Raw genomic sequence first — 23,978 nt, forward strand, 5'->3', positions numbered from 1 at the left:
TATGCCAATTAGTGCAAATGTATTTGTTTAAGATAAATACATTTATTCCTTTGCCATTCATAGTCTCTCGTCGTCCGTCGCCCCTCCTTGCCAGGCTTGCTAGCCGGAGTGCTCCTAGCGCACTCAAGTAGCCTAGCAGCCAATTATAATTTGCATTCGCACTTGTCAGCCGCGTAGGCGTGCGAAAAACATCTATGCAAGTTAGTATGTACACACAAATTGACATACATACATACATACATACGCACATACAACTTCCACAAATAGCAGACTGCAGCACTTGCACTTCGCTGTCCTCAATGTAAGTTGTTTGTAGTGATTACGCCTGCCTTGCATGGCTGTGGCTGTCGCTTCTTTTTGCTGCTTTCTCTGAGCTCTTGTCATTTGTGAATATTCGTATTATGTAAACGACAATCTCGGTCGTTGTTGCTGTTGTTGTTGCTGTGCGTGGGCCCGTTGATATGCTTGTGGTTTGCGGTGAATGGTGTGACATTTTTTTCATTACACTACATTGCGTCATCACTTTCGTATCGGCATTGCAACAATAACAAATGAGTTGTGTTTATAATGACATCACTCAACTGCGATTGTGTGGGCCATTCTTGGAAGAGTCACTGTGTTTACTTTTGAAATGTTTATGTAGATGTTCTAGTTTTTGCAAAACTTATTTTTTGCTCGACTAATTAACCTTGGTATATCTTTAGTGAGCTTACATACTTACATACCTACAGAGAGTTCTCAGTTCGATATCAATAGCGGATATGAAAGATCAAAACTTTTACAAAGGTTTATATTCGTGAATGCTCTCTTCTGCATCAACAAACCATAAAAATATTTGTGACTGTTCAGTGCACACCAAAAGTACATCAAATGAAAATAGCTGCCCAAGTGAGTTTGAAATTATAGACGCAATAAAAACCTTGAAAAACCACAAATCTGCTGAACGGTTTGCGAACTCAGCGCACGTATAATCAGATCAATAATCGAAGACTTCTGGACAACAGGCCAACTTCTTAATGAGTTAAAATAGGGTGCTACATAAAATCAACTTACCCAAAAACAGGCGACTTTTCGGAGTGCAAAAACTGGGGCGTTATGACACCTTTGATCTTTTTTCCTTATTTCCTCCTTTCGAGAGCATAGAGCCTCGAGAAGACTTTTCTACCATACACGGTTCTGTGCTATTGTTTTTGCATCGTCTTATGAGATGTCGGCATCTGCTAGTTTGCGCAGCGTCGACCTTCTCCAAGTGTTTTTTGGTCGACCGCAACCTCTGCTCCCTTGTTGTATTGCTATCTGGTGGTTTTCTTAACGTGTGACCTATCCATCGCCACTTTCTACGTTTGATTTGCCTAAGTGGGTTCCGTATTCGTTAATCTCCACGGTGTGTCATTGCTGAAGGTGTTTGGCCAGAATGTTCTGCATACAATGCGGAGGCATTTGTTGACGAAAGATTGTAGCCTCTGTGTGATGGTGTTAGAGACCAGTCATATTTCGCTTTCATACAACAATGCGGACTTCACGCATGAGCCGAATATTCGTAGTTTAGTGCGACTGGAGATTTACGAACTCCCCCATACTGTATGCATTCGCCCGAATGCCGCCCTGCAGCGAAGTAGCAGAAGCTTTCGACAAATTCCACCGCTCTTGGCGATGTTGACCTCCAGTCCGACAATGCGTGCCAGCACGACTAGTCTGTCCGCCTTCGCTTGCATGTCAGAGAGTTTGAGAGAAGGGAGGCAGATGCCATCGTGTCTGGTGAAACTCCATACAATGCCTTTTTTGTGCAGGGTCAGTTGGCTCATGGTCATCAAGGACGATGGCGAAGAGAATGGGCGACAGGGGACAACCTTGCCTTACAGCTGCGTTGGTTCGCTGATATCGCCTTTGTGAAGCACTGTCAGTTCGGACTTCTCGTAGAGAGCTTTGATGAGGCGGGAAGTCCCTTTCTACTCAGTGCTAGCCATATTGCATCTCGTTCGATACGGTCGAACACCTTCTTAAAGTCTACGAACAGCGCCATACGAACGGGGCCACTCAACTGATTGTTATAAATTACGTTATTACAATAATCCAAAGTGGCTTGGTCAACACAGCTTCGGTGAGGGCGAAATCCAGCTTGTTCGTCTCTTAAGGAGTGTTTGATATCTTTGAGCCCGCTTTGTATGATCGACACCGCTGAATACGGTGAACAAAATAATCGCCAAAATTATCAATATACGTTTATCGACGGCTCTTTAACCAAAACTCATGGCGGAGCAGGCGAATTTCCGCCCAGGCCGATCATGCGACGACCACGTTAACAGCATTCGTGTTATAGTGGAGCGGTCTATAGAGTGGCGAGCCCCTCTCTATCTAATCTTCGTCGACTTTCAAAAATCATACGATGCGATCTACCACGACGCATTCTAAGGTGCATTGGCGTGTAGAGGAGTTCCTGCTACGCTTATTAAGCTTTTAACAGTACTGTACACCAACGCAAGTTGCCGTGTGAGGCATAAAAAAGAGCTGAGTTATCGAGGGCTGTGTGTTGTCACCACTCCTTTTTAGCATTGTGTTGGACTGTGCTACGAGTATAAGCAAAGCAACGCACGAAAGAATTGACATAACATGGGGACTGAATGAACTGAAGATCTCGATTATGCCGACGACATATGCCTTTACTGATATGTCGAGAAAACAAACGCCAGTAAAATAAACAGCAACTAAAGTAGGCCTCGAAATAAATATCAGTAAAACCGAGGTAATGCGTTTAAACTCGATCTGTACACACAAATTTCGCATAAGTGAAGCGAAACCGGTTTTTGGCACTCTTAATGATGGCTGGAAAATCCCCTGTGATGACTCGTAACACCAAAAAGTAATTTAATTCTAATGTCAAGCCCACCCTATTGTACGTCTGCGACACTTGGAATCTTTGAGCTACAGAATTGCAGCACTTACAAGTATTTGTTAATCGTAGCCTCCGTACTTCGTAACTTCTGACTCAACACCATATCCAACTAAAAACTTATGGGCTATGGTGAACCAAACTACAATGCGAATGGAGATACTCACGAGAACACTCAAGAAAAAGACACATTTCAACAAGAGATCCGAACGACGTCACCCGTAATTCGATTGATTGGAACCCGCAGGATAAGAGAGATTAAGAAACGGAAATAGCAAGTACAAACACAAACTGGAGCGATCTAAAGTGGCTGGCGGCCGACAGAAGACCTCGCGGAACCATATGGGCTTATATATATATATTCCGAAAGACATTGCTACTGGTTGCATGCCATATGAGCGTTGTCTAACGAGTACCTGAATAGGCTTATTTTGTATCAGAGTGACTTGAAGGTAATATACCATATAATTTAGCAAGAAGTCTTCTTTTTAGCCATTTTTCCGGAACAAAGTTTGTGTTTTTTTGCATTAGCGCTCAAAGGTTAAGGGGGCCAGAATTAACCGCGACATACATATGTCCGCCATGTGAAGGTACCCCGCACGACACTAACCACCTTTGCAATTGCCTTTAAAACCAACTTATCTAACACCCCTCGCCTTCTGGACCCAACCCGCCGAAACAGCATGTTTCCTGGGCCTACCTTTAGATGAGTCAGACGAAGATGACCGGTGGTATACCCTACACTGACGGGGCTTCCATTACTGTTAAAACAACAACAACAACAACCAATAAATCTGACACCGGAATGGAGAGCACCTTATAGCACGCACAAGCACTAGCCAGGAAATGGAAATAAGCGCCATAAAGTAGGCATAAAAAAACGCCAAAAAAAATGCGACCAAAAAACGCCACAAACAGTAGGCACCAAGGAATTACGAGGGGTGCCTTTTATAGGTCGGGATTAGAGAACAAAAACAAATTTTAATCATCGAAAACCACTTTATTGTTTTTCAAAATATTCTCCATGAAGATCTATACACTTTTGCATGCGTTTGAACCAATTGTCGAAGCACTTTTGCCACTCTGAATGAGGTACCTCCAAAACATGCGTTCTGAATGCCGCAACCGCTTCTTCAGGTGTCGAAAAACGTTGACCTCTCAGTTTGTTTTTTACGTACGGGAATAAAAAGAAGTCATTCGGTGGCAAGTCAGGACTATGGGCGGATGACCCATTAATTCGATGTTTTGGGTGCTCAAAAATGCAGTTGTTTGAGCCGATTTGTGAGAGCTCCCATTGTCCTGGTGAAGAGTGATCCGTCTTTGGCGATTGGTTTTCCTAATTTCTTGGAAGACAACTGGCAAACAAATGGTTGTGTACCACTCAGAATTTACTGTTCTGCGTTGTTCTAGTGGTACGGTTGCGACATGTCCAGTTTTTCCGAAAAAAACAGGCGACCATTTGCTTGGAAGTGCTTCGTGCGCGAACAACTTTTGTTGGATTTGGCTCATCTTGAAACACCCATACAGTCGACTGCTGTTTACTTTCGGGCTCATGCGCGTAAATCCATGATTCATCACCTGTCACGATGTCATAGACGTGTTTCGAAGCCCCGCGATCGAATTTTTTGAGCATTTCCTTCGACCAATCGACACGAGCTTTTTTTTGAGCGATTGATAAATTGTGTGGGATCCGACGTGAACAAAATTTTTTGACCGTCAAATGTTTATGCAATATTGAATGTATGCTGGTCCCACTAATGCCTAAGATTGTCTCAATCTCACGATAGGTCACATAACGATCTTGCAATATCAGTTCGCGCACAGCACCAATGGTTTTCGGAACAACAACTGATTTTGGACGACCTTCACGAAATTCGTCTTGGAGTGAACTACGACCACGATTGAATTCACCATACCATCGATAAACACTGGTCCTTGATGGAGCTTCATCACCGAAAAATGCATTAAGTTTATCCATTCAATGTTGCTGAGTTAATCCACGTCGAAAGTTGTAAAAAATAATAGCACGAAAATGTTCAATGGAATGTTTAATTCCATTTTTGGACCGAGATGAATCTTTTAAGTTACTGTAAACAACACAAATAGCGCTGGTATTTCAAAACGTTCTGAGTACGTAAAAGCCAAAAAATGTCAAACTTTGCGATACAGCTGTCAGTTGCCAGATTGCCACACCAGGGTAGCCAAATCCCGAAATATAAAAGGCACCCCTCGTATAACGCCAAAAAGTAGGCACCAAAAATAGTAGGCAGTGCTATTTCTCACTAGAAATTACCAACCACAAGGAAAAACTCAAGAAAAATAGCCTAAAGTGTATCTAAGATATATATAAAGTATAGCTTTCTCTCTCCTTTTTTTCTACGTTATATCTTTTTTCTCTCCCGCGGAACGAAAATGCTGAAAACGTTGCATGGTCTTGAAATTTTACGCTCCTAAGAAGTTTCATTTCAAAACGCACATTCTAAAGACAATCTGTCACGCATACAAAGTTCTTTAAGTAATTCAATAAAAATTTGGTGTTCTATTTTCTTTAAATGGGCATTTTTGTGCGTTTTTATATGCAAAGCTAGACAAGACTGCAGTAGCGAGAGATTTGACTGCTGAAAGCAGAAGAACACCAACAACGATTGCAATCGCGGGCAAAGCGACCAGATGTTAGAAAAAAGCAAAGCTAAATAAAACTGAGTGAATTATTTACATAATTATTAAAAAATATATATTTTACAAAATTATAAACATTACTTTTAGAACAGGCAACTTTAGAACAGGCCAGAAAAATGTCATGAAGAAAGAACTAAGAATCCGAGACTAAATAAAACAAACAAAATGATAAATCAAGTTACGAAAATGGTAATCTGGTCATACTGGTGCTGATACAACGTAACTCATTGTCAAATACACAGAGAGCGAAGTAACGGTACCACGATAGGCGCCATGTCATTATTCTTTCTCATTGTTTTTTTTTATATATTTCCTATCTAAAGACGGCCACCATACTAGTCTACCTTAGGTTAGAATCACTATCGCTGTGTAAAGCCAATGTAGAATAAAAGGGGAAAGACCCCTACTTAATTTGAAGACTTAGAAGTCATATAATTTTTATATTTCTTTTGTTTTTTTTTTCTTTCGGTATATTATTCACAGTGCTCGCAAGCTCGCTTCTGAAGGAAAGCATTTCAAGAATTTATTTGTTTTTGTATATTTTATCCATAAATTAATAACCGGACATGCACACATGCACATACAAACAAACATATTTGGGTATAGCAGGGCATTTATATTCACTCGTATTGCCTAATCGAATAAAAATGCGAATTCCTGTAAAAAACAGCGCCAGACATTGCAATTATCTATAAAAGGAAAAAAGTTTACAACTTCATAAAGCAAAACCAAATTGAATTGTTGATTTACAAGCGCAACAGCAGCAATCGTATTAATCGCTTGCCAAAAATGGTAAAACAAATGCCATTGCACAACAACGAGTATTCAATAAGAGTTTTACACATTACAGATTCGCAGATCACTTTGGGTGATGCACAAATGTAAGCGCAACGCAGTCAAGCACACAGATGCACATCTGCCGCTACATAGAACGCGACGACGATGTCGGTCAGCGTTGCCAAGCGCCAGCGCCGCTAAGCAGTGCTTATTTATTAGTGGCGTTCGCTGGCGACATAGCGCGTAACTGCGCACCGCCCCACGCGTCTCTAGCTCGTAAATAATTGTAATCGGAATTTATTACTCACGCGCAAATTAGAGCGAGTTGTAGTTTTTGGCGTTGCATAAAAATATAAATAAATAAATAAAAGTGCACTTACATACTTACACTTACATGCCGTATAACTGTGCGCGTCGTGCACTGTTATGCCTTCAATACTTCAAAGCGCCACAGACGTTTTGTGCGGCGGCTGCTGCTGCTGCTGTGGCAGCATCGTCGTCACCCACATTTCGTGTCTAAGCAGGCTGCGCATTTTTTATAGCCTCAATTTTCTTTTCAAATCTTACAAATTTAATGCTGACAAATTTGTGTTGTATGTACATATGTGCATATGTGTGTAGGTTTGTTGAAATATGTGTTTTCTCATAGCGCGGCCTGCTATGTTGTGCGCGGCGCGCGATGATGCTGCGAGCGGCAATTCATTGTCGATCAATGCACGGCGATAAGTCACCAGTGCGCGTTAACACAGTGCCGCACAACACAAAAAAAGTAATAAAAACAAAAAGAACAACAACTACAAATAGGCGCGCGAGCGTCAAAGAAATTTATGCACTTGCGGCGCGAATTCGTTCCAGATAAGAAGCCACCAAAAAGAATACACAAAACTGAGTGAATGAGTACAAATATGCCGGTGTGTCGTTTGCATGCTTTGAGCGCGCAAGTATTCACTACTTGCTCAGGCGCATCTAAAACTCATTGCGCTCACGCGCGCTTTACTTTGACACAGCTCAATTTTTGAACTTTTTACTCTACTCAGCGCACAGGTCTCTCTACAATTCACTCAAATTTTCGCCCTCTGATAACACAATTCCGCGATCGCTTTGAGCGCATTCATAGCTGTTAAGCGTCGTGTGCTGAGCGCTTTTCTCTCGAGTCTTTTGAGTGCGTTTTGCCGGTTTCTTTTTGCATAGAAACGTATGCAGGTTATGCGATTGAGTGGCGCGCGCGTTCGGCATTCGGCGTTTATTGAGTTTTGTTTGCCGTTTTCTTGATTTGATTTTTAAGCAACGAAACGGTACGTTTTCGGTTTTAGTTGAAATTGGCATAGAAAACGTAAAACAACGTCTCGATCGTGAAGCGGCCGTAAAAGCAACTGGTCAACCAACAGACTATTTAGTGTCTGTGGCAGTGTAAATCGTGTGCGAAATATTAAAGTTGCTTACATATTAGGGGGAAAAAGTAGAAGGTGTTACCAAGTAAAGGTAGTTGGTTTCGGGAAAAGCGCTGCGCTGTGAATTACTGCAGTTTTTCACTGTATCGTCAACGAAAGTGTTTGGTGTGTGATATTTGGCAAATTTTCACTAGAGTGTAAGGTGCGCAAAAAGTCGGGCAAATACTTTGTATATGACAGCCTGAACTCATATACATACATACATACATACACTCATCCAGATAAACGTATATCCACGGCATTGGGCAGATGCAGGCAAACAAACCCGCTCGAGTGTTTCAAAAGTGATTGCCCAGTTTTTAAAAAAAATTGTTTTGCTGCAGCATCGTTGAAAATTTTGACAGCTCGCAGTTCCTTTTCTACGTGACAGCGCGCAACAAACACAAGCAACGCAAAGGTAAGTGGACTGCCGCCAGTCAAGTTAATGCAGCGTGAATAGATCTGTTAGCCCTACGCCTGGAATTGGTTTAACTATTTTTGTTTTAGGATTTCTAATTTCTGTTTTTGTGTGACTTTTACTTCTACTTTATTGCTGTAATAATTTTTCATTTATTTATTGGCATTCCGCATTTAATGCGCTCTCTATTTTGGTTTGCCAAATAGTTTTGTCGAGTGATAAAAATTCCGGCATTGCCTGTGCAATGCCACAGCTCAGCGCTATTTTTAGTCAATTGTTGCTTTTGGTGGCAGTGGCCACTATTGGCCCTCTGCGGCACATACACACACACACAAATATGTATAGTTGTAAATGTACAAACGTGCGAGTTATGGTGGCGGTATTTTTTATTCCATCCGCTTTTTTTTTGCATTTAATTATGCTAGCCAACCACTGCCTGCCGCATCGTAGCACACTTTTTACACATTTTTATGGTGCATATATGTATGTACAGTCACTCACACCTTATTTGATACAGATACGACTTTTTTATAGCGCGAAATATTTTTTGAAAAGTGTATGCAGATATTTTATTTATTTTGTTTTATTTCATTTCGCAACATAAAATACAAAAAAGTGTCCTCTTTTTTCATTGTCATGCAAAAAGCAACAAAAAAAATTCTCACCGCGTGCGAAATTAAATAAAAAAAAAATATATCTGCATACCCTTCTCTTTTCATTCTACTTACAAAAAAATCGCATCTGTATCAAATAAGTTGTGAGTGACTGTGTGTATGTACGATTTAAGTTTTCCTTTCATTCGCAAGCCGATTTCTTCTTCTTCGTTTTAAAGTGAATTTCCTCACTGCCTTTTGGGCATTATTTGCGACACATAAAGTGAAATAAAGTTATATTTATATACTTATATACGCACACAACATACCCACATACATATACACATACACATACAAACATTGTAAGCGACAAATTTTCTTTCGGTTTTATTCAGATTTTTATTGTGGTTACATTATTGTTATTTTATTTGCATTGTTTCTTCATTTTTGTTTTTTGTCATTTGTTTTTCTTTTGCGGCTTGCGGTCACATCTCAAATTTTATTGCCAACAACTTGTAAACAAACGAATTTTCGTTGTCTTTCGGTGCCATTTGCACAGCGCTGTGAGCGGATTAACATTGTTCTTCCGCCACTGCTGCACGACGCTTAAATCTTTGGCTTTTTCGTGTATATAAATATTTTTTTTATTGTATCAATGATTTGTGTGAATCTTTTTTCCTTTTAACTTAACAGCAATGTTTTAGAACCTCTTTTATCTTTTCTTTTTTCAAAGCATATTTTCTTACTTGAGCATGTACTTGTATGTGAGTTCCATTTCATATTAGTAGCACCTTGAGAGTGTACGATTTCTCCTCATTTCTCCTTAAGCTTCTGTGTAAAGGTATGTTTTGTTTTTGTATACTGCCTTTTGCATTGTATAGTTTAAGAGCGTAGTGAAAAAAAAAATCACCGTAGTTGTTCAATGAGGGAGTAAACAAAAACAAAGCAGTACATCCTAAACCTGCAATGTCCAAATGCTCTCAGAAGAACGCGTAAGGAGGGACTACTAACTGAAAGAATTTCACTGTATTTGATCAAGGAGGGAGCAAACAAAAACAAAATAATACTTTCTAAGCCTGCGATTGGTTAATACTTTCAGAAGAGCGAGTAAGAGGAATCTACTACAACAAGCCTCGTGTTATCTAAAACATCTAAAATGCCTACTTAAAGAACTGTTTTCTTTAATTCATTTATTAAATTAATTTATTTTTAAAATGCCTAAGTAAATATAAATATAAATATAAATATAAATAAAAATATAAATATAAATATAAATATAAAAATTCTAAAACTTGATGAAATTTTCCGGAATCTTCACAATTTCATGTTTCCAAGTTTGCAAATGCTTATGGCATATTTACAAGTTTCTTTTTCTTAAACGGAAATAAATGAGGGAGATTCCCGTCTCTTTTCCCGAATACTATTTCCCGACAACTCGTGTCCCGACAATCTGTATCCTGACAGATATTTTTTCCGAATCTAATTTCCCGACAACGTTTTTCCCGAAAATGCAAGTCCCGACAGTTAAAAAATAGTAATAAATAGTAAAAGGAATTTTATTAATATATGTGAATCGTAGTATCAAAATGGAGTCCATCAAAAAGCAATATTGTGTGCCAATAACGTTAGATATGAGGAAACAGTGCCATAACTTTTGTATTCTTCATATTGTAAAATAATGGACCGCAAGCGATTTTGGACTTCTATCCATTTTTTTTTTGGTGTCGCTTCTTCAGATCGCCCCAAACTAAGTTCAGCTATTATAATTTCAACATGGGCATGTTTTTTTTGGAATTCTTTTAAAGCTGAATATAAGTCTGAATGATGCTTTCCCATGAGTAGACGAAAACGATTGTGCCTCCTTCACTTGCGTTATTTGTCTTGTGGTGCCCATCTCATGCAGACTTATACTGGTTTCATGTCAAAGCTGAATATCTGGGAGGTACAGCTCTTCTTCGTACTCTATCAGGTCGTCCGGTGATGTAAAATTCCTTGATGCGGTGGACTATAGGAAGGAGTTCTTCCGGTATTTCATCCTCCACAATAATCAGTGCGACACCCTCTAGGGGTACAAAGACTAGAGCCATGAGCGTGAGAGAAAAAAACATTTGTCGGGAAAAAGGTTGTCGGGAAATTGGATTTGGGAAAAAAGTTATCGGAGAATTAGATTCGCGAAAGATATCTGTCGAGAAACCAGTTGTCGGGAAAAAGGATTTCGTGAAATAGGGTTGCCAAAAAGTAACTTGTTAAAAAGCAAAACTGTTTAGTGGTTTTTTTTGCTTGAACTCATTCTAACTCATATTTTGCGAAAACAAATAATTCCCTAAATAGCGTTTTGTTAGAGACAGACCTTACCACTTATTCGCTATAAGTACTAAAATATATCTCGAAAATCTGAGGGAATTCCATTATGAGACTCACAAAGGGGATAAAACATCGTTCAAGCCAGGAAAGGTACTACACTTCAATTGCTCAGTGATAGAAGTACCATTGGGATGGCCACGAGCAAATTAATAATTAAGAATAAAATTAATCAAGAGTCCCATAGCGCATGGAGAGATGAAGATGCATGCGCAACAGTTAGGTTGCTATGGCCGCAAATACACAAGAAAAAGGCAAAGGAACTGCCTTGCCTCTCAAGCTAAGCTAGCTCGGAGGTCGTGGCTTGCATAACCGGTGGTTGACTATTTGGCAGGTGTTCTTTGAGACGAGGAGTTTTCTCCCATGAAGTTGTAGAGATGAGGAAAAGGAAGAAACAGTTGAGCCCTTCCTTTGCAGTTGTTCAGCCTTACGTAAAATCAGAGATAGGTTTTCTATAAACTTTGTAAAAAAAATTGTTAAAAAAGAGTGAAAAATATTCAAGTGTAAGATAATTTCCTTATGAAGTTATTGAAGGCTTTTCGAAATTTTTTCATTCTTATTAATTTTTTTTGTAGTTATCTCCTTTGTAAAAAAAATATTAAAAAAAAACAGTTAAAAATATTTAAGTGAAACATCGTTTGATTACGAAGCTGTTTTAAGCTTTTCGAAAAATTTTTATATTCATTAATTTTTTTGGTTATAAACTCTTTAAAAAAATAGATAAAAATATTAATGTGAAAAGTAATTTCATTACGAAGTCAAGTCTAAGAGCGCCAAAATTGAACAGAAAATGGGACATTTATGATCACTTAAACACAAATTTGAATTTTTGCTACATTCACTCTTTGCAACTGTAGGAACGAAAAAAGTAAATAAATACTTTGAAATACTTTGCAGATTTGCAACTGAAAAAGTGAATGTGGCACAAAAATAAAAAAATGTAGATGGTGTTTTTTCGCTTTTCTGGAGTTTTTTTTTTTTTTGGAAATACTGCATAAAAACTAGGCGACAACAGATTGTTTACCAAAAGCAATTCTTTGGAAGACTAAGGGACACCTATTTCCGTCCTCATCAATCCCAAGTTATTCCAAAATTACCTTTTTATGAGGTACCACTGTTCGCGAAAATATTTGTATAATTGCCGACAATGCCCCAAATACTTAGATCACTCGAAATGACAGCGCTCCACATATTTATTTTTACTCAAACAGTTGCATTGCATTTGCATATGCATTTCTTTCCTTTTATTCTCATTTCATTGATTTCGCGGCCAACAGGTGTCCGACTCGTAATTTAACTTTTAATTTATGGATATTTTCATGTTGCTCATACGCTCCGTGGTGGCTGTGAAGTAAGGCGCGCAGTGAGTATTTAATTTACTTGACCTTCATTGCTTAAAAATTTTAATAATAAATTGCTGTCTGCTCGACAGGTTTGTAGCCCATATATACTTACATATTTGCTTTAACTTAAATGTATTAGCACGTAGCCACACGCACTGTGGTGTGTAGAGAAGCTTAGAGCAGTTTAGGCAACACTTCTTTGATGTGTTTTAACTTGCATTTTTTTTATATTTTTTCTTTGATTTTTTTTATATATTTTTTCTTTGAGCAATTACAAGTCGGCTCACTTTTCAGTTGAATCTGAATATATTTTCCACAAATTGGACTGGCACGCATTTATGATATATTTTTCCAAATCGTGCGTTGATTGCTTGGTTGCAGTGCTTCTCATGTCACTACTCAGCAGTGAATTAGCGCGAAGCTGGGTCGTTTCATTATATTTTTTGTGTTAATAACTTAGTTCTATAAAAGTCTTATCAGTCAATAGATTTACTTAGATTGCCTACTATGAAATCCTAGTTTCACATGCCTCCAGAGCGTTGTCTTTGCCTTAAGTAAGCTGAGTGAGACGTGCAACGTGAGAAAAAACTTGCCAGCTCTTGCCCAGACGTCAATAACTACATTTAAATGCATTTTAGTGAAGCTCATCTTCCATCCTTTTTTCTAGCTGTCAGCATCCTTAACATCACTTACAATACTAAATACCTCTGGTCTCTCCCTACCTAGCAGATTTGAGGCCTTCGTTCTGCAATATTTAGTTAGGCCAAAGTTGTCGCTAAATTTCTCTTTGTATTACAATAAATTTCGTGAATAGTACCATCACTTCAGATTCATGCAGCTAAGCTCCTGCCTTGGTCAGTTCTCTCCCTCTCGTATTTTCTGCAACGTTTTTATGACAACGAAACCTATAAACGAGGTGATCACTCGTTTCAGACACCGAGTATTAATGCATTTTGCTTTTCTTTCTGTTTAGCCTTGAACTTGGCTAGAGAAGATGGTATTGGAAAAAGTACAGCTAAGCTGTTAGAATATGCCCACTCCTGCCGGGTTTCAATCTCTAAACACAACACCGCTTAGGAGCTTCCCAGAGTTTTTAGTTTTTAGTTTTTATGAAAATTTGTTTAAATTAGATTTCCAAACGTTTGAGAGACATGGGCATGATTTTAAAGGCCGGAAGATGGGTGCCGCATGAACTGAAAATGTGACAATGCACCGCCACATCGCACAAAAGAGCGACCCGGGAATTGGTGGAGACGTATGATTGGGAACCGCTGATGCATGCGGCTTACTCACCAGACTTGGCGCCTTCCGATTATCATTTGTTTGCATCGATGGGCCACGCACTTTCCGAGCAGCCCTTCAATTCTCACGAAGAAGCCAAAAGATGGCTCGATGATTGGTTTGCGGCCAAAGACGGCCAATTTTTTTGGTGCGACATCCACAAATTGCCTGAGAGATGGGAAAAATGTGTCGTTAGCGATGGCTATTATTTTGAAGATTAAATTTGTAACCATAAATGGAGCTCCATCTTTTCTGCGCTTTCCTGAGAAATCATTTGTGCAGTTCCCCGTTTAACAACTGTCAGAGGGAGGGAAGATAAGATTAATTTTTAAGTTTTAATATACCAAAATGGTTTCCATAATACACACAAACGAAATGAACTCTTACAATTGCTGTATAGAATTATTTCTGGCATTTAAGTTGAATTTTAAGCCAGGGTGTATTTAGAGACTTTTTGTGGAATTTTATGGCGCAATTTTTGTGGTATGTTTTAAACGGCTATATTCCTCTGTTATGAATATTTCTGGCCCATTTCTGCAAAAGTGGCAAAAATATCCCACCTATTGAGAAGTCCCAGGGTTGAAACGTTTGCTTAAAAATCTGATTTACCATAGAAATATGCAAAGAGTGACAACTTTGAGCCCCTCCTAAAATAAAACTGTGACGTTTACTTTCAAACCGTCGATACACTTATTATTTTGCCCTCTCTGCCAATGTCAAATGTCGGATTCGGCTATTTTTTTTAAATTTTTTTAAAATTTTTTATTTATTTATTTATTTTTTTTAATTTTTTATTTATTTTTGTTGTTTTTCTTAAACAGTGCACTCTTTCTCAGTACATCTTATACAAACGTATTAATTTGCTGCCAAGCCCTTTCCATTGCTTTGCCTTTTCCCAGCCACTACTCTGCTCTTTCCTACCTACTTGATACGAAATAGGTCCCATTCAATATGTAAGTAGTTGTTGCATTTCGCTAGTACGGCAATAAAGTACATACGTATCTGCCTACCTTATTTGCCATTGTCTTAAAACTTCATCATCGTTCGACTATAAAATTTTCCAGAATTTTTATTGCCTTTGCGTTTTTTTGTACTCGGTATCTCTTCTTTTATTGTTGTCTATTATCTGCTTTTTTTGCTATCTATTTCTTGCTGAAATATTTTTCTATATACGTAGCACTGGCAAATTATTGTGAAAAACTTTATTGCCTGTTTTTCCATACAATGAAATTGTCAATATTTTTAGTGTAGCTGCAGTTGGGTAAACTCGTTAAGTCATATCTACTTTATGAAACCTATTTACATACATTTGCGCAGTGTGATGTAAATAAGTGATCGAATTTCATTGGCATTTAAAAATATTTATACAGTCAGGCAGTTGTGCAGCTTCTGTATAGCGATAAATGGCCCCTATGATTATTTCCCAGAAAAAGAAACACCTCAACATGCGGTAAGTTTTGACTATTTATTTATTTATTATGTAATTTCAAATATTTTTTTATAAAAATATAGTTCGTACTACAATAAGAACCATGTGAAGCAAAGTTTCGCATTTAATATAAAATTTATAAAAAATCGGCAAATTTTCATCAAAATTTCTCTTTACAGGATTTTTTTTTTACTCAGAATTAGTAGACAATTTTCGTGTATGCAGTTTTATAGATCACTGAATTTTGCAAGAGTGCAAGTTTCAAGTAGTTCAAAAATCGCGTTGAGTTCTTTCTTTCAATTTTTTCTGCTGACGGTGTTGGATGTTTTCCTTCATATACAAAAATGTGGGGTAGGCATTATATGGAGAAAATGCACAAGACCGCGTCCGAAATAAATTCTCAAAAATTGGTGGGATTTTTGATCTACTGAGATTTGCACTTTGGTATACTTAAATTTAATGATCTGTAAAACTGCGTACCAGAAATGTTTCTAAAAGCTAAAAAAGGAACTTGAAATTTTATTGAACATTTACCGAATTTTTACTAATTTTATAAAATACATACAAAGTCAAAAACTTTACTTTATATGGTTCTTGTTGTAATGTAAATTATATCTGTATAAAAAAATAATTAAAATTACAAAATAAGTAAATAAATAGTCAAAACTCGTAAATATGTGGTGTACACTTTATTTTGACTCTGACCGTATCTGTTGAAAATACTTGCTCTTTAGCAGGACCTGTATGCAAATTTATTATTCCTACATTTTGTGCAGCGTTGACTATTTTTCGTCTTCGGTTTTGTTTTTTAATGCTTATTATTATTAATATTATTTTATTATTTTTCATAATATAATTCTATAAGTCAGAGCGATATAAAACTAAGCTTCAACACTGACGCTAAATCGTTCCTGCTCTATGGCCATTATCTTAGCTAATATCCGACGAAGAAAAAAACAAAATTCAATTGTTTGTGAACCGTTTACCGCCTTCACCGAATCGTCCGTATTTGGTGGCCCGAAAACTTGATCTCAAGTGCGGATCTACTCTACAGTTGTAACCAAAGGCCAATAGATTTTCAGATTAGGGAAAACAAGTGACGCTGGATAAGACACACCATGCGGAAGCCAGAGCACGAAGTCAGCGTTGCTGCTTTAGACTGGAAACACTCAGGGAGCATGAAATGGAGGACGTGCGTAAGATGGTCATGGCTGCGTAGCAACATAGATGACCTTGATCGTATAGACGAAAACCTGACATGGGCACACGTTAAGGCGAACGCTGAAAATCGAAATCAATGGAAATCATTTGCACTGGCACTAAGCGTCAAGTGATTGGCGATAGAAATTATTTGTCAGCACAACCATCATACCTTCCTCAATTTTTGTCATCCCCGATGGGACATGGGGCCTCATCATCATACGAGTCATACGAGTAATTCAACTTTCAAATTATATAAAAAAAGCGGGAAAATTGCACCATTTTTTATTACAAGTCTACAGTTTTTAATCAGAATTTTTAGACAAAATTTTCGGTACACAGTTCCATAGCTTATTAAATTCTAGTAGAATAAAGTGCAAGTTTCAAATAAAATTCTAATTTAAGTAAAATACAAGAAAAATATAAATAAGTATTTAGTCAGAAAAATGAGTATAAAATAAAGAAATAACAAAAATAAAATCAAAACAAAACAACAATTACATAAATATTAAAAATGAAAAGTCAGAAAAATGAACATAAAATTGAGAAAATAAATAAAATATTAAAAATATTAAATAAGAAAATTTAGTATGAAATAAAATAAAATTAAAAATTTCTATTTATTCAGAAAAATGAGTATAAAATAAAAAGAATTAAGTAAATATTACAAAAAAAAAAAAATTTTGTATAAAATTAAAAAAAAAATAAAATATTAAAAATATTAAATAAAAAAATTTAGTATTAAATAAAAAAAATTTTAAATTATTATTTATTCAGAAAAATTAATATATAAAAAAAAGAAAAATATTAAATAAGAAAATTTAGTATAAAATAAATAAAAAATAAAAATTACTATGTATTCAGAAAAATGAGTATAAAACAAGCAAAAAATAAATAAATAAATATTAAAAACATGAAGTCAGAAAATTGAGTATAAAATTAGAAAAAAAAAAAATAAAATACTAAAAATATGAAATAAGAAAATTTAATATGAAATCAAAAAAAAATAGAAATTACTATTTATTCAGAAAAATTAGCATAAAATAAAGAAAAAACAAAAACAATAAAACAATTAAATAAATATAAAAAATAAAAAGTCAGAAAATTGAAAAAATAAATAAAATATTAAAAAAGAAAATTTAGTATGAACTAAACAAAAATTAAAATTTACTATATATTCAGAAAAATAAGTTTAAAAGAAAGAATTAAATAAATATTAAAAATATGAAGTCAGAAAATTTAGTATAAAATAAAAAAATTAAAAGTTACTATTTATTCAGAAAAATGAATATAAAACTAAATAAAATATTAAAAATATTAAATAATAAAATTTAGAGTAGACTGAAAAAGAATTAAATTACTATTTATTCAGAAAAATGAATATAAAATTAAAAAAAAATAAATAAAATACAAAATAAGAAAATTTAGTATAAACTAGAAAAATTAAAAATTACTATTTAATCAGAAAAAGTATTAGAAAAAAAGAATTAAATAAATTCTAAAAATATGAAGTCAGAAAATTGAGTATAAAATTAAAAAAAAAACATAAATAAAATATTAAAAATATTAAATAAGAAAATTTAGTGTAAAATAAAAAAAAAATTAAAAATTACTCTTTAGTATAAAATTAAAAAAAAATATATAAAAATATGAAAGCAAAAAATTTAGTATAAAATTAAAAAGAAAAAGAATATAAAAATATGAAGGCAAAAAATTGAGTATAAAATTAAAAAAAAAATATATAAAAATATGAAGGAAAAAAATTGAGTATAAAATTTAAAAAAATATATATAAAAATATGATCGCAAAAAATTCAGAAAATGAAATTGACTATAATATAATTTTTTCTTCCTTAAAGCAAGTCGAATGCTTGAGAGTAGACAAAATTCTGGTTTCTGTGGAAAATATAATACAATTAAGAAAAAAATAGAGCTAATACAATTTCCTTAATTTTATAAAAAAAAAATTCTTAGATTTCATTTTTAGAAATTATCGACTGAAATACAAAAATTAGAAAAACCTCCTTGAGTTTTTATCACAATTCCAGGGTTTTTAATAAAAACTTTGGTATGCAGTTTCATAGCTTATTAAATTCTAGTCGAATGAAAAGGAAGTTTCAAATGAATATAAAATGTTTTTTTTTTTAGTGTTTTTGTTTTCCTTGGACGCTGTTTCTCCATAGCAAAAAAAAAAAAAAATAGTGCATTTGAGATGTCTTCGTTTTATTGCAGGGGTTATGTATGGTCTTAAAAGCGGAGCTCTCAGCCCTACTTAGATTCGCCAAAAGCGCTGACATCCTACATGATGTCTACTTTAGGTATTCATAGAGGTCGGTCTCCATCTGGTATCGCTAGGGACCAAAAGGTCTATGCGTGGCTTATTGCCAACCAGGCAAATCTAACCTAACCTATGTATGGTATTTCTCTTGTTTTGAAACCCGAGTTTATAAACTTTCTTCAAAATCGAAGCAAAACTCTTCAAAGGCAATTGTATCTATCACTTAACTCCACTCATACCGGCAAATGATTTTTCTTTTATGTGCATTAAAAGTTGGCATTAAGTTTGCGATTGAATTTAGAAGCGTTAAAAGGAGCCCTAAATCTTACGCCTCACCCAATTTTAGCAACAAATTTAGCAAATTTATGAAAATTTTAATAAAATATTAAAACGGGAATTTTCTACTCTATTCTACTCCGACTGCTCCCTTATTGCACTCATATCAAGATATGCATTTTTTTATGTTAAAAGTTTGCAAAATTTCATAAAAATTCTATTGTAATAAAAACTGCTTATTAGCTTAACGTCAATATAGACAGCAAATATGTTTCGATAATATACTTTTTTTTGCATATTCACATACAGATGCAATCATATGATACAAATACATACTTTACAAGTACTTGTGTGATGTGTCATATACGTGCATGTGTATGTGTCATTCAAAAATCAATGCAAATTGACGCTTTTGCTTCCGAAGCAATCAAAAGTGGCATAACTTAATAATAATTTCAGAAATTTCAGGACTATACACACATACAAATGTGTAATTTATACTTGATGCATTCCACCTCCAAATTAAAATACATTTATTCCAAATAATTAAAGAACAAAAACAAAAAAATATATCCACTGCGCTGTGTGGAGTTTTTGAGCTCCAACAATATTTTTAGAACTATGAAGTCATATAAAACATTTTATCCTTGTTAAATTCTTGTTTTCCAAAAGAATTTCAAAATATTTAGAATAAATAAAGATTTATTGCCGACGATCGCTAGTTTGCGTATTCGGTGCATTGTTTGTGTTTGTAATTTACACAAAAATGCACAACAAATAAATCAAATGGATTTAGAACGCAAGAAAACGAGCCTCCAATTTAACAAAGGCGAGTGATGATTTTATTAAAGTTTTGTTCTTGTATCGTCAGCTTTTACATTTTTACATATGTTTTTTTATTTTTTTTTAATTTTTTTTTAAATTTTTTATTTGTTTTTAGAGATTTTCAAAGATCATTAATCATTTCAGGTGTATGACGACACTTGCAAACCAGGTGGTCCCGAACAAGAATTATTATTAGGGAAAATCTGTACTTTTTCATTCAAAACAACTTTAATAGAAACAATTTTTTAGAACCTCAAAATGCAGTAAATTATATAAACATTTATTCTTCTACCATTCCATGGTGGGAATCAGTTCCTTCGAATTCTTGGAATGTTTGAAGGAGTAGGGCTCGTAATTTTTAAAATGTCAGTTCTCTATCCTCTAGCTAAGAGTCTACTTTAGTGAATTTAAAAGGTTTTTGTAAGAACTAAACCGTTTTTCAGATAAGATAAATTTCAAAAATTACTAAAAATGCAATTTTTATTTAAAGAGTATTATTATGTAAAAAAAAATCCTCCAATTCCATTCCTCAACCACAAAAATGTATCCTTTCCATCCTTACTCTCGCACAATAGTCTGCGCATTATTCGCATTGTGGCTGCTAAAACAAGCAAAAAACAAAGAAAACCACAAAGTTACGGCAGCGCCAGCAAGAAGAAATGAGCGACCGCTTTAATAGCGCAGACACACCAAATTTAGCAAAGTCCGCAACCGTCTGTGCGATTCTTCTGCCAGAAAAATGTGAAACACAGATGGCGCTCCAATCAGTAAGAAGACGTTGTTCCTAAGCAACGACGGGTTGGTATTCCCACTATTTAGGACTGGTAGTGGCAGGCTAATCACCTTTCCTGTCAGAAATCAGAATAGATTAACGAAACCAACGCAAGACTGAGTCTTGTCAAGGCCCTATGCTCCCTAGTGGAGGGAACAAGGAAAAACAAATTATATGAATAAAAAATAAAACCTTTGTAAGTCATAGTCCCAGACTTTTTAAAAATGTCATTTAATTTTTCAAGGACAGGAGGCCTTTTTCTACTTTTGCGTATTCGAAAATTTCCAAAACGCGAAATTTAAAAATAATTATTAAAAAAAAATTCATTTAATTTTTAAATTTCATTTTCAAGTAATTTTCCACATTCTTGCTATCGATAATTGTCGATAATTTCTAAAAAGTAAAATCTAAAAAAAAAAAAACATAAATAATTTTTTATTTATTTTATAATTTATAATTATAATCAAACTTTGCAAAAAAACAAGAAATTCTACAACATTCTTGCAGTTGATATTTAAATCTAAGAAAAACCAAATTTTATAAAATTAAAAAATTATAAAAATATACGTTTTTTTTTAAGTTGTATTTAATTTAAAATATAAATCATAGTCCCAGATTTTTTTTTAATTTTGTTTAATTTTCGAAAGAAACAAGAAAAATGTGATATTTCTTGCGCTCGATATTTTCTAAGAATTCAAATTCAAAAAGCTATTATAAAAATGAAAAATAGTGATAAATTAAGTCATAGTACCAGAATTTTTTAAAATTTTATTTAATTTCTCAAAGAAACAGGAACTTCTTTCACATTTTTGCAGTTGATATTTGCTAAAAAATAGATCTATGGCAAAAAAAAAATGTATAAAATTTAAAAAATTATAAAAATATTATTTTTTTTAAGTTGTATTTAATTTTCTAAAGAAGAAAGAATTTTTTTCACATACTGGAGTCATTAATTTCTAAAAAATGAAATGTAAGAAGAAGGAAAGTTATAAAATTTAAAAATTTGTAAAAATATAAATCAAAGTCCCAGAATTTTTTGGTTAATTTTCCAAAGAAACAAGAAATTTTTTCGCATGCTTGGAGTCGATAATTTCTAAAAAGCAAAATTAAAAAAAAAAGTATTATAAAAATAAGAATACGCTAATAATAAAAAATAAATCATAAAACCACACATTACAGAAATTTTGTTCAACTTTCTTCTTCTTAAAGCTACAAGGTTTTGTTTCCCTTTCATGGAGTCAAGAATTTCTAAAAAGTTAAATTCAAGAAGAAAACATTTTTATTAAATGCATTTTTCACATTATTGCAGTCGAAAAGTTCGAAAATAGAAATCTAAAAAAAAACAAAAATTTTATAAAATTAAAAAAATTGTAAAAACATAGACCCCGAAATTTTAAAAATGTTATTTATTTTTCCAAAAAAAAACAAGACGTTTTTACACTTCCATGCATGCAATTTCTACAAAGTTAAATTTTATGCAATTTAAAAAATTGTAAAAATATAAAAAGTGAAATTTAAGTAGTAAAAGAAATTTATGAAATATTTCCATATTCTTGCCTTCGATAACTTTGAAAAATGAAAATTAAAAAAAAATTGTTACAACATTAATCATAGACCGCGAATTTCATTCATGCAGTCAAGAATTTCTGAAAAGTTAAATGTAAGAAGAAAAATATACTTTTATAAAATTAAAAAAAATTGCAGAAATATAAAAAGCGAAATTTAAGAAAAAAAACTATAAAATTTAAAAAAAATTTAATATATAAATCATGGTTCCAAACTTTTCAAAAGTTTTTTCTGTTTAATTTCTAAAGAAACAAGGCATTTTTCTACATTCTTGCAGTGGAGAATTTCTAAAAAGCGAAATAAAAAAAAAAAAAAAATATTACAAAATGCTAAAAATTATAATGCTATGAATCATAGAACCCACTTTTTAAAAATTGTATTTAATTTTTCAAAGAAACAAAGACTTTTTCCATATGCAGGAATATCGAATTCCTTTAAGTAAGGAAATATTGTACTCAAATTCATGTTATTTAATTTTATGCTCAATTTTCTGACTTAATTGTTTATTTTTTTATTTCCATAGTCAATTTACTTCTAAACCTCTGTAATCCTTTTTTTTTAATGTTATATTAAATCTTCTTACTTAATATTTTTACTATTAATTTTTTGTTTTTATTTTATACGCAACTCTCTTATTAAACCTTTTTAATATTTCATTAATTTTTTATTTTATACTAAAGATTTTTCTTAATATTTTGTATAAATATTTTTTTTTTTAATTTTTAACCCAATTTTCATGTTAATACTTTTACTATTTATTTATTTTGCTTTTTATTTTATACAAAATTTTCTTAAAGCATATTGAATACGGGAAAGTGGAAAGAGTCCTTGTCTGTTCGGAAAATATTTTTAATGTTCCTTTATTTTTTAATTCTTTAACCATTAACAAATCAAAGATGGGTTAGCGTCAGTACCTGTGAAATTGCTAAGCAAACATGACCAAGGCTAAATCTACGTCTGTCCAAGAATATTACAATATAAAATTGAGCAGACTTCAAATTAGGACCTCAGTAGGGGCTCTCTCAGGACGTTGCCTCATAGGAAATCATGCAAGAAGATTAGGCGTTTACATGCATGATTTCTGTCGTAGCTGCAGAAATGAGGAGAAGTTGGAAACAACTCAACACCTTTTTAGCATATGCCCAGGTCTAACCAGAAGAAGGAACCGATATTTAAGATCCTACTTCTTAACGAATACAGATAATCTATACACTTTAGGTATCAACAACCTTTTACGTTTTGTCATAAGCTTAGGATGGTTCATTCTGGAAAGGGAAATGTAGCCCAGCCCCTGCGGCTCACAACGGACCCACATCGTGGTCTAGGTGTCATAGCTGTCTCTATGTGCAATGCGGCTGCCATGCCCAACCTAACCATTTTTTGATTTAAAAGTAAAAAAAATTCACAAAAGCGCCGATGCCCATGCCGCTGATGATGCTTATTTTTTATATTTTTGTATAACTTTTTATTATGCAAATTAAAAATAAATAAAAAATAATAATTTATTACAAAAAGTTATTTTAATGTTTTATCTTTATTTTTTAATTTTTTGAACCCTTTTCTCTTTTAAGTATATAGTTGATATATTTGAGCGCAGCAAACGGTGTATAAAAATGTAAAATAAATAAAAAGAAAAATGTAAAAAGAAATTATAAATTATACCTAAATAAAATTGTAAAATAAATAAAAAGAAAAATGTAAAAATAAATTATAAATTATAAATAAATTCATTAAAGGAAAACTACTCCTTCTTAATCCACTGAAGAAAGCTAGCGCTATCTACCAAGGCCTTCGGCTTTCAATTTTTATTTTTAAGTTGCATTCTCTCTGTGGCTGTTCTTCACTAATTAATTAAAATAAA

General features: G+C 33.9%; 1 protein-coding gene across 2 annotated transcripts in view; it reads left to right on the forward strand.

Moving 5' to 3' along the window:
• Window positions 1-7,637: 7,637 nt before the first annotated feature.
• LOC128855681 (tissue inhibitor of metalloproteinase) overlaps window positions 7,638-23,978 on the forward strand; it is a 104,356-nt gene continuing 88,015 nt past the window's right edge. For both annotated transcript variants that reach the window (XM_054090794.1, XM_054090795.1), the window contains exon 1: window positions 7,638-8,194. The gene's annotated coding sequence lies outside the window, so the exon portion shown is untranslated. The remainder of the gene's footprint in view (window positions 8,195-23,978) is intronic.

The sequence above is a fragment of the Anastrepha ludens genome, chromosome 2 (assembly GCF_028408465.1).
Source record: "Anastrepha ludens isolate Willacy chromosome 2, idAnaLude1.1, whole genome shotgun sequence".
NCBI lineage: Eukaryota > Metazoa > Arthropoda > Insecta > Diptera > Tephritidae > Anastrepha > Anastrepha ludens.